The sequence below is a fragment of the Argentina silus genome (genome assembly GCF_951799395.1).
Source record: "Argentina silus genome assembly, chromosome: 19".
In the NCBI taxonomy this organism is placed as follows: domain Eukaryota; kingdom Metazoa; phylum Chordata; class Actinopteri; order Argentiniformes; family Argentinidae; genus Argentina; species Argentina silus.
This window is the reverse complement of record NC_139673.1, coordinates 6,385,620-6,396,826: the sequence shown is the minus strand read 5'-3', so window position 1 is coordinate 6,396,826 and position 11,207 is coordinate 6,385,620.

Here is an 11,207-nt window from a genome sequence, read left to right as displayed (position 1 = left end):
TCCTAAATGTGTTAAGGAGTGTGTGTAATTCTGACTGACTGGCTATCCACTGGGACCTAGCTAGCTCCTCTCCTTCACTTGCCCCCCTCAGCAGCCAGCACAGAGATCTGATCACACACACGGGGGACGACCACAAACCTGACGTGCGTTCAACAAGGCTAATTGATTGCAAACATAAGCTAACATTGTTCTGTTAGCTTTGTATTCTCTGTGAACATTCTCTAAGGTTAGCTAACAGTTTGAAAATGTTTTTTTTTGTCTCGGGTCTAAACTGCTACTAGAAACAAGGATGTGATGTGCCTCCTAGTACAGTAGTAAGTAAAGCTAAATGCTATTCAGTTTAAATATTTATAAATGTTGCCACTGCCAGTTGTCTGAGTATGGAACAATCATCCAAAAGTGCCTAACAGCGGCTAGCTAGCCGTTAAAAGCGAACATATTTTTGCCATTAACATTTTGTTGAACGGACCTCTGTATTAGCCATCTCTCAACATAACAGCCTGTTCCATTCCTATCACAACCAAGTGCTTCTGACATGGGCTGCTTATGGAGCGGTGGGCTTTACACAGAGGGGGTTCACATGTAATCCCTCCTCTGTCGTGCTGCTGGTCCTCACCTTCTCTAAGGCCTACATACTGTAGATGGTTCACACATCATCCATAAGCAAATATCACACTCCAGCTTATAAAGGGTGACAAAAGGGTATGCTTTCTAGTGCCTAGTCTTGGGTTTGTTTTGGGTAAGATTATAAGAAACAACGTGCTCGCTCAAATCTTTTTTTATAACTTATTATAAGTCTTCGGGTGCTGGATCCTCGTAGAATAGCATAGGAACCAAAGTATGGACAGCACAGATTGTTAAGCTTTTACATTTTTAATTTATTGCACAGACGTGTTTCGGCATGTACCTTCTTCAGCGTGTCTTCAAGACATCAAAACATGTCTGTGCAATAAATTATGGTTTAAAAGCTTAACAAGTGGAGTGCTGTCCATCCTTTGTTTTCCTGGGTATAGCCTTACCTCATCAGGTTTACTAGTATTGATCATAAGGGTGTGAGAAGCAGTTGTCGTTGTCCCTGGTCTATAGTCTCCCTGACATCACAGGGTCAGTTATCAGACCCCCAGCAGCTGCCGCCCCTCCTGCCTCCATACGGACACACCCTGCTACCCTGACTCCCACCCTGCCCCCCTGCTTCCCCACCCTGCCTCCCCACCCCCATGCCTGCCCACCCCCCTGCCTCCCACCCTGCCTCCCCACCTACCTCCCATCCACCCTGCCTCCCACCCTGCCTCTCCCCACTGCCTCCCACCTTCCCTCCCACTCTGCCTCCCCCCTGGCTCCCACCCTGCCTCCACACCTTCCCTCCCCACCCTGCCTCCCAACCCTGCCTAGCACCCACCCTCCCTACCCTGCCTCCCCCCTGTCTCCCACCCTGCCTGTCAGTTCACATGATGTATGGATCACCTTCACATCAATCTGATGCTGAGCAGCCTCTAATTGGATTATTTACACACAAGAGATGCTGGAGGAGCCCCAGCGGTGGCCACCTAACCTCTGGTAGACAGAGAGGCTTACACTCCCAGGCCACAGACCCTGACCCTGTGGTCAATACAGAGTAGGAGGCTGCATTGAGCCAGCCATTGAACGCAATAACAATAGCTCTGTGGTTACTTACGGTGTGAAGCTCAAGCACCATGTGATATGGTACTGTATGTTCGATAGATTCGAAGATAGGAGGATGACTCTTATTGTATTTTTGTTGCTTTGATCACATTATGTGATGTGGAGTTTGTTGGCTTGAAGTTGTATTATACCTGATATTGATGGCATCTTACTTGTTCACAGCTTCACCACCAAACTGTGATGTTTGTATATAATATGTAGTATACAGCGTTATAGATTAACTGTATGAAGTACACTGCATCACATTATCTTGGTATTTCTTTCATTCTTTTCTAAATGAAGGTTAACACCCCTCCTTTAGCTGGTGTGAGGCCTGAATCTGGGCTGCAGTGTTTGTTGAGAGCTTAGTCGGAGGGTGCAGAGGCCTCTGGTGAAGATGGCCTGGGCAGGGCAGACACTAGTGACCGTTGGAATGTCCCATGTGGTCAGGGGAGATCTGTTCTCCAATGCTGCGAACCAGCGCTGCGCTCCAACGCCTGCTTTGCAGCTCACAGAGCTGGGTTACTGTGGCGACAGAGAACCTACGCTCTCAGAAATGCAGCGCACCCAGAACAAAGTCTTGGCACCAGCCGCATTCATTTTGTCATGAAGCATTTCTGTTTTTTATTTTAGCCAGTAAAACATTTTAATACAGGGGGATTTTTAACATTGGATTAATATGTAAATTTTCCACCAGGCTCCGTCCCCTGTTATTGCTCATATGATGCTTTTATGAGTTTGATTTTGAAAATGAACAGAGCTTTCGGAATGAAATGTACTGTATTACCTGGACAAAGATTCAAGTGTGCCCTCCAAAGAGCCAAATCAAACAAATTACACATCATATGAATCATGATGCCCTTGACTATATTTATTCACCCGCTGTTTTCTTTTTTTTTTTACGTCATCCACAAGGTATTTTACACAGAGAGAATGTAATTTCTAAATAGCGTGCCAAATATTTAGTTTATGTTCAAATAACTTTTGATTATACTTAGTATCAGTGTAGGATGTATCGTTTGTATCCTTATTTATTAGTTTCCGTTGTATGAAGTACAGTCATAAAGGATCACCAGTGTGTCTCCAGCTCTGTGAGGGGTTCTGTAGGCCGATGAACAGGGATTACAGGAAACTCGGTTCGCTGGCATGTCCCCTAATATTCATTATACCAAACCTTTCAACCACAGACCTACCTTGTTTATGTACAGTACATCTACTCTCACCCAAAACACACACAAAGGCACGCACGCACACACACACGCACACACACACACACACACATACTCCCCCCCCCCCCCCACACACACACACACACACACATACATACCCCCCCCCCCCCCCCGCCCCACACACACACACACACACACACACACATAAAGCTCTCCCTGGTCCTCCGATCAGCCCCATTGGCCACAGTGACAGAGCATGAAACCCCTGACTTCTACTGCCATGCTACAGTACTATCTACTAAAGCACACAGACTCTCTCTGCAGGAGGGCAGAGGCAGGGGAGGCACCACAGCCCTACGGTGCCACAGCCTTATTCATCCTAATAACTACAACAATTACAAGAATGCATTCCTTTTTTTTATAATGTATAGTATATAAAGTATAATGTCCACTGACAAAAAAAAAGTGCACGTCTATCTTATTTTTTTTGCATACTGCGTAAGATTCTCTGGAAAATTCAGCAGGATTGTTTTTTATTGGGCTAAAGTTCCCAGGAGCAGCGCAGCCAATAAAAAGCCTACAAGATAAAAGAGCACGAAGGATTAGGGAAAGGGATGAAAGCTGTAAAATGTTCCATATTATCTTGTGAAAAGCGATGTTCTCTTGTACTCCCTCATTACATGTACCTTCATTATGCTGAAGGACAGAGAATAAGTGGGAGTAATGTGAACTTTCAGCACGTCCGTCCGTGCCCCCCCCTCGCCCCCCCCCCACACAAACTCATTGCTAATTCAGGCCCCTTCGCCTGGACTCTTTGAAATACATTTCTTTTTCTAATAGTAAGAAGGAAAAAAAAGGCTATTGGCTCAGTAATAAATTAAGGGTATTGTTGTGCAAAGACAACCTGACTCACTACCCCGCCCCCCCCCTCCCCTCCTCCCCTCCTCCGTTCCCCCCCCCCCCCCCACCCCTCTATGTTGCGTGTCCACGAATCACACCGCAAGTCATGGAGACTCATAAAAGGAGAGGCGCAGAGACATTGAAATATCTGAACCTTGCGAAGATAAACAAACTGAGGTATTCATTGCACATTTTATGGGCTGGCCGGAGAATTCTGTCCTCTGTCAGGGTGCTTTTGGTGGACGACCAAGCTTTTTGGACTGCAGATAAATTTGCGCAATCAAAAACACACTTACACCCACACATAAAAGCAACTGCAAACACACACACACACACACACACACACACACACACGCACGCACGCTCGAATACACACACTCACTCACTCTCACACACATACGCACAATAAATAAATAGTTAAATAAATGGGCTTACTTTGCCTAGCTCATGGATCAGTTTTCACTGTTTGGTTCTAAGAACCATCTGGGTCTCTCCTTTCAGCCTGCTCTGTGCAGCACAGATGCTCCTTTTGTGCTTCGGTCCAAATCTTAATAAGCAGTTAAAATATTTACCGAGGTGCTTTTTTCTCCCCCCCCCCATAGCATTTCTTCTCCAGCTTCTTTTTTTTTTTTATCATTATTATTATTTATACCTTTTCACAGACAAAAAATGGAGATGTCCACTAAATGTGATTGATTGGGCCTCAAAATGGCCATTATTGCCATTAAGGCCCACATGTCAGCTGCTGCCTTTGTGCTGGCTGTATTTCTAAGCTAACCAGTGATCCATGAGCCCAGACAGGAGGGGTAAGAATGTAATGCTCTGAAAGAAATGCCCATTTCTCTATGGATCCTTCCCTTGATTAAAAATACAGCTGCAGACACTAGCGTATAGGAGAGGGAGAGAAAAAGAAAGAGAAAAAAAGAAAAAAGGGAGAGAGAGAGAGAGAGAGAGAGAGAGAGAGAGAGAGAGAAAGGGGGCAAAGGGGGACCTCTGATTTCTTAGAAGAAGAAAAAGGAATCTCTTGACGATAAGATTGATAACTTTAACTTATCTATCAAAAAACAAAACAAGTATATGTTGTGTCTGGTTTTTTGTGTGTTTGAGTGTGTGTGGGTGTGTGTTATGTGTCAAAGAAGTAATTGAATTCCCATCACACATGAGAACCAAAACCTGTGGAATGTGAGGAAGGGGGCTGGTGTGAATGAATCTATGCTGTGTTGTTGTTGTTGTTGTTGTTGTCATGTCAAATATCCCCAGCACAACAAGTGTCAATCCGTGTGCATGGAACAACAAAGCTATCAAGGTATAAACGATGGTATATAACTGAGAATCCCCCGAAAACACCTGCATGTATATTCTTCCCACACTTCATTGTTGTTTGGTTCCTGTAGTGGTGGAGACGGGCCATCATGTACTTCCTTAGCCACAGCAACAGGACACAGTGTTATTGGGTGTACCGCAGGCTTTCACCTGCTGCTGGACAAAGTCAACATAAAACCAGTCAATAAGAACACTTGAGAACACACAGTCCTTCCCCGAACACTGTTTTTGGTTATTGTATCATTTCAGAGAAGCGTATTATAATTAATAATATATATACATTTTATATGCTATAATATTGTCATAACTAGAGAGCTGTGTTGATACAGTTTCTCCGGGGGCTGGTCAAGAACATGAGAACATGTGCAGAGAATCCCGGAAAACATGACCTCACAAACGTTCCTGAACGGAAAGATTCCCAGAGGTCAGGGCACTGTTGTTCCACCGAGGGGAAGTGCCTGAGGGATCTGGACAGCCATCGAGCGACCTCACAGGACGACACGTTGAGCAGAGGGCAATCTACTCAAGATGCCCACGAGCATTGGACCAATGACCCAGCCAGACTTATCTGTCAAGACATGGCGGTTATCCTCCAGTATGTAATGACATAGAACATGCAAACCTGCAATGGAAGAACCCTCACCCTAAACTTATTCAGTCAAAGACTGGCCCTCAAAGGTTTTCTACTCTATTTTCATTGATGTATTTCATTGCACTAGTTGGATGTATCAATGTTGTTCTTTTAGACTACCTTAGGTGTGTGACTTGTACTTAAGCAATATAGGGCGAAGTTCTCTCTCTCTGTCTGTCTGTCTGTCTCCAGTGTCCAGTGGTCAGGTTCAGCTGTCCATCTCCCACTCCTCTACTCCACTGACCTCCTGCTGCATTTTCTGCCAACTGAAGCCTCAACTCTCTCCTCCTCTTGAGGAGGTCATCTCTACCACAGGCTTTCACCTGCTGCTGGACAAAGTCAACATAAAACCTGTCAATAAGAACACTTGAGAACACACAGTCCTTCCCCGAATGCTGTTTTTGGTTATTGTGTCATTTCAGAGAAGCGTATTATTATTATTAATAATATATATCAATTTTAGAGCCTTGTTGTGACTCAGTGAAGGAGTCGTAACGCTACAGTAGATTCTGACATCATGTTTGGACCTTGGCGGTGTGAATGATGAGTGTGCATGTGAGTGATATGAGTAACAGGCATGACCTCATGGGAAATGTAAACAGCAGAGCCTCTCAGTTGTGTGATCTAGTGAGTTGCTCCAGTCACACAGTTCTGTTTGGATTTGGCCTTCCTGCAAATTAACATGTTTTTCATGTCTGAATGGACTAATATGGTATTATTAAAGCAGCCCAAGGGGGCAACCCTCACCCAGTCATGCTGTATGTGTTAGGGCATTGTTAAAAACAGGAAATGGTAATTTCATTACTGTACTGTATGTGCTTCCTGTACTGAAACTGAACAACTTAATTCCCCTTTTTGTTTTGTTTTTTAAGTGAGCACTCTCAAACTGTCAAACTAGTTGTTGCCTCCCCCTCCCCTTGCCACAGTCTAAAAATATGAATCATGTTGTCGAAGTCTACTTTACAGAAAATCAACTAACGTGAAAAAATACTGCATTTACATCCAGGTTTAAATTCATTAAGAAGCTAGTTGATTCCAGCCTGTGAGGCTCAATAAATAGTGTCAGCTTCATCTCCCATCACGCAGACGGGGCGTTCCTAGGTGCTGGTTGACATGATCCAGTGACAGAGGTCTGCTAGAGACAGCAAGGTGACAGTGGCAATTGGTCTCCAGAGCTCTCCATAGAACTCATCAGTCTCGTAAGGAGACGAGGAATCATCCATTCATTCACCCCTTGGGATGAGACTCTGTCTTCGTCCACTGGGCCTCATCCACTTGTATGAGTGATTTATGCAGAGCCTGCCAGACATCAGTTACAGCAGGTGACAAACCTGTACATGACACAACCAATGATGTGTCTTCTTCCTCCTCCGTGTATTAACTAAGAAGGATATCCTGTCACTCCTGGTTCAGAGCGATCCCCTGGCAGGAATATTGTCATAACTAGAGAGCTGTGTTGATACAGTTTCTCCGGGGGCTGGTCAAGAACATGAGAACATGTGCAGAGAGTCCCGAAAAACATGACCTCACAAACGTTCCTGAGCGGAAAGATTCCCAGAGGTCAGGGCACTGTTGTTCCACCGAGGGGAAGTGCCTGAGGGATCTGGACAGCCATTGAGCGACCTCACAGGGTGACACGTTGAGCAGAGGGCAATCTACTCAAGATGCCCACGAGCATTGGACCAATGACCCAGCCAGACTTATCTGTCAAGACATGGCGGTTATCCTCCAGTATGTAATGACATAGAACATGCAGGGAAGAACCCTCACCCTAAACTTATTTAGTCAAAGACTGGCCCTCAAAGGTTTTCTACTCTATTTTCATTTATGTATTTCATTGCACTGTTCTTTTAGACTACCTTAGGTGTGTGACTTGTACTTAAGCAATATAGGGTGAAGTTCTCTCTCTCTGTCTGTCTGTCTGTCTCCAGTGTCCAGTGGTCAGGTTCAGCTGTCCATCTCCCACTCCTCTACTCCACTGACCTCCTGCTGCATTTTCTGCCAACTGAAGCCTCACCTCTCTCCTCCTCTTGAGGAAGTCATCTCTCTTTCTCTCTATCTCTCCTTTGCACATACCCCCCCCCCCCCCACACACACACACACACACACACACCCTCCCCCCTCCCACGCTCTCCCCCTCTCCCTCTCTTCAGCCATCATTCTCTTCCTCTGGGTGTGTGTGTGTGTGTGTGTGTGTGTGTGTGTGTTTGCTCTGCCGGTGCTGGAGCGCCCGCCACATGCTCCTCCCTCTCCCTCTCTCTTTACAGGACAGCGCCGTTTGTTTTGTTTATCTGACAGCCGTTCCCCCCGTATTGTCCCGGGTTATCAGCGCTCTCTCCGCCGCGGATCACGTTACCGCCTGCGCGGCGCTTTGACCCATCTCAGGGTTCACCTCTAAATCTGATTCTTATCATTACCTCCGTGATAAATAGGAAGGGCTTAGGAGGAGATTACTCAGGCAGTCCCGTTCCCCTTTTCCCACTGCTAGCGGTGTCCTCTCCCCCCCCCCCACCCCCGACGGGAGACTGGCTGTCAGCCCCGACTCACTCAGAGAGGAAAGCAAAACACTCAACTCTGGTTCCTCTAAAGATTTGGGGACTTTACAAAAAAAGAGAAGAAACGGTTCCCAGGTGGCTCCTCTCTTATCTCCAGTGGGCGTCCCTAAACCCCTCTTCCCACTCCTGGCTCTGGCCCCGTGGAGAGCTAGTCAGAGCAGTCACTCTGACAACTGCAGCTCCCCTCATCGATTTTTCACACGGTTCTTATCAGTGGCAATAGTTTCAGAAAAGTTATTTTTTTTAGTTTTTTTTTCTCAGAGTTTTCATATGTAATCCGCCCACCTTACTGTTGCCTCTCTCATTTTACTCTGCTTTTACTTTGTCTCCCCAACTGTCTATAACTGTCTATAACTGTGTTATAATGGTTCCATCTGGCTTATGTGTGTCTCTGTGGCTCTAGTTTGACTTCAGTGCTGCTGAGCTATGTTTGCACTGTTGAGTGTGCGTGCGTGCGCGCGTGCGTGTGTGCGCGCACGTGTGTGTGTGCGTGTGCGTGTGCGTGTGGGCGTGTGTGTGCGTGTGCGTGCGTGTGTGTGTGTCTCCTTGTCTCCAAGGCCCATTCCTTTGTCCAGGGAATATGGTGACTCAGTGGTCAGTGCTGTGGCCAGTGATTGATGGTCACTAATGGTTAACCCCGATCACCAGCAATGGGGAAATATGGAATTCATTATTTTGTTTCCCCCCTGTCGATTCAAAGGTCAACCTGAAACAATGATAAAAACAGTGGGATCGTTTGCTTTAGGGCAGGATTAGGGACAGCCATGTATTCAGGAGAAGAAAGGCTCACGTATATTACCGCAGCTGTATTCTGTCACCTATATCACGTTGACAGGTTTTACAGCGGTAAACGAGTGTTAGAGTGCATGGCCCGGTGATGGAAGTTCTCTAATGTTAGTCTGGGGTCATGATTCCTAACCCAGGTTCACAATTTGGAAGTAAACATTCGCAAACGTGCATATGTTTCCCTTATTCATCACTGTGAAGATCCCCAGCCGGTGGCAGGCGTGCTTTAAAACGCCGCTGCTCAAGTCTTGCTCCAATTGGTGGTCCCTCTACCATGTGCTCAGGAGATGCAGGATTTTTCTTTTACGGTGGTTGATAATATTGTGTCACTTAAAAACATTTTGCTGAGTGTATGTTGTGTACTGTACCTGGAAAATGCCTCTGATTACAACATCTACCAATACTTTTATTTGCATATGCTGTTGCTTTTTTTTTTTATGATTGACTGTTTTATGTTATGACATATTGGTAATCACAGTAATCATTCTAAAAACAATCCCCACTCTTGAATATGGAATTTTCCAGCACCACACCAGGCAAGGGCCATGACCTCCTGACCTCTCTGGCTTTGCCCTATTTGGTCCAATTATGAGCCGAAATGACGAATTTGATCTCCTTTCAAAAGCAGCCCCACAAAAGCCCCCTATTCTTTCCACATCGTGTTTGGGCAGCAGGCTAACAAGAGTGGACTGGTGCATTAATGATGATAGATTCCACACCCAGGGCCTTGGAGAACAATCACTCCCAGAATGCCGTGCAGGACCCTGACCCTGTGACCTGTCTCAGGCCACACAGCAAAGGAAATCTATAAGCAGATTTGGAGTTCAGGAGTGACCAGTTGACCAGTGTCTTGGTCAGTGGCGCAGGGAAACCTGTTTGCTAGGCAAACACGCTCAGTCACACAGGATTCACAGCTGGGGGAATAATCCCATTCTAGCTCCCCCCTTTAATATCCGGGGCCACGCGAAACAGAGGCCCGCTGTAAGATATGCAAATCTTTTTAAAACCTAATGAAGCACAATCTTATTTCACAACAAGCTGAATTTTGTCCCAAAGAGGCAGAAAAAGACCAGTTGAATTGAGTCTGTTGGTGTTGCCCTGTGGGAAACTTGTCATCTTTGAACTCTGGGGGGTCTGGTTCCTTCACCTCAGCAACGGCAGGCTGAATACACTGCCTGTTTCCCCTCTCTTGTTAACCAGGCCTCTCAGTCAGGGGAATCCTATCAGAATCAGAATCAGAATCAGAATCAGAATTCTATCAGAATCAGAATCAGAATCCTATCAGAATCAGAATCAGAATCAGAATTCTTTTATTTGGCCAAGTATATTTGCACATACAGGAAATTGACTTGGTGAGGTTGGTGCATGGACATAAAAAACAATAGCAATAGCAATTATGAAACTATTGACTACCATACTACTGTATTTGACACTGTTTCACCCAGGCTCGTTTACATACAATCTGACCTAAATCCATCTGAAAAATAAGTTCTTTCCTTTAATCCCTAGCACACCGACTTTATGTATATGATTTAACCTGATATTAGGCTTTATTCTGACGATGATATACTGTATAAGATCAAGGTAGATGAAAGGTAGTGAAAAGCCACCATTTCACATTGAACCGTTGGGACTTTTGCAGTGTGTTGTATTGTGGTGCGAACAGCATTGACGCGCTGTGTGTGTAACAATGCAGACGTCCCTGACAGATCCAACCATTGTGTGTGTGTGTGTGTGTGTGTGCGTGCGCGTGTGCGCGTGTGCGTGTGTGTGTGTGTGTGTGTGTGCGTGTGTGTATGTGTGTGTGTGTGTGTGTGTGTGTGCGCGCAGGGGCTGTAATTTGCCCAAACACCTGCCTTGACTTAACTATCAGCTGTGGGTCCTGTCGTTCGCTTTACACTTCATCCCAAATAGGTTGGCAGTTCTTTACAAGCTGGGCGATAATCCCACCTTTTATAGCTGCTAAGAAGGCTAACTCTGCTGCTTCTGGACAAATAAACACCCAGACTGATGCCTCGAGGTTTGGGACTGCAGCACTGCAGACTGAGTGGGGACGGGGAGTCACGGGGCATCGAGGGATGGACAGGCCGCCTGTCCAACCACTGCCCCCTTTGGCTGGGGTGAGGGTCCTATTGGGTCATCATCTCCGGTACACTCAAGCACATCGTCTGACAGTCCATA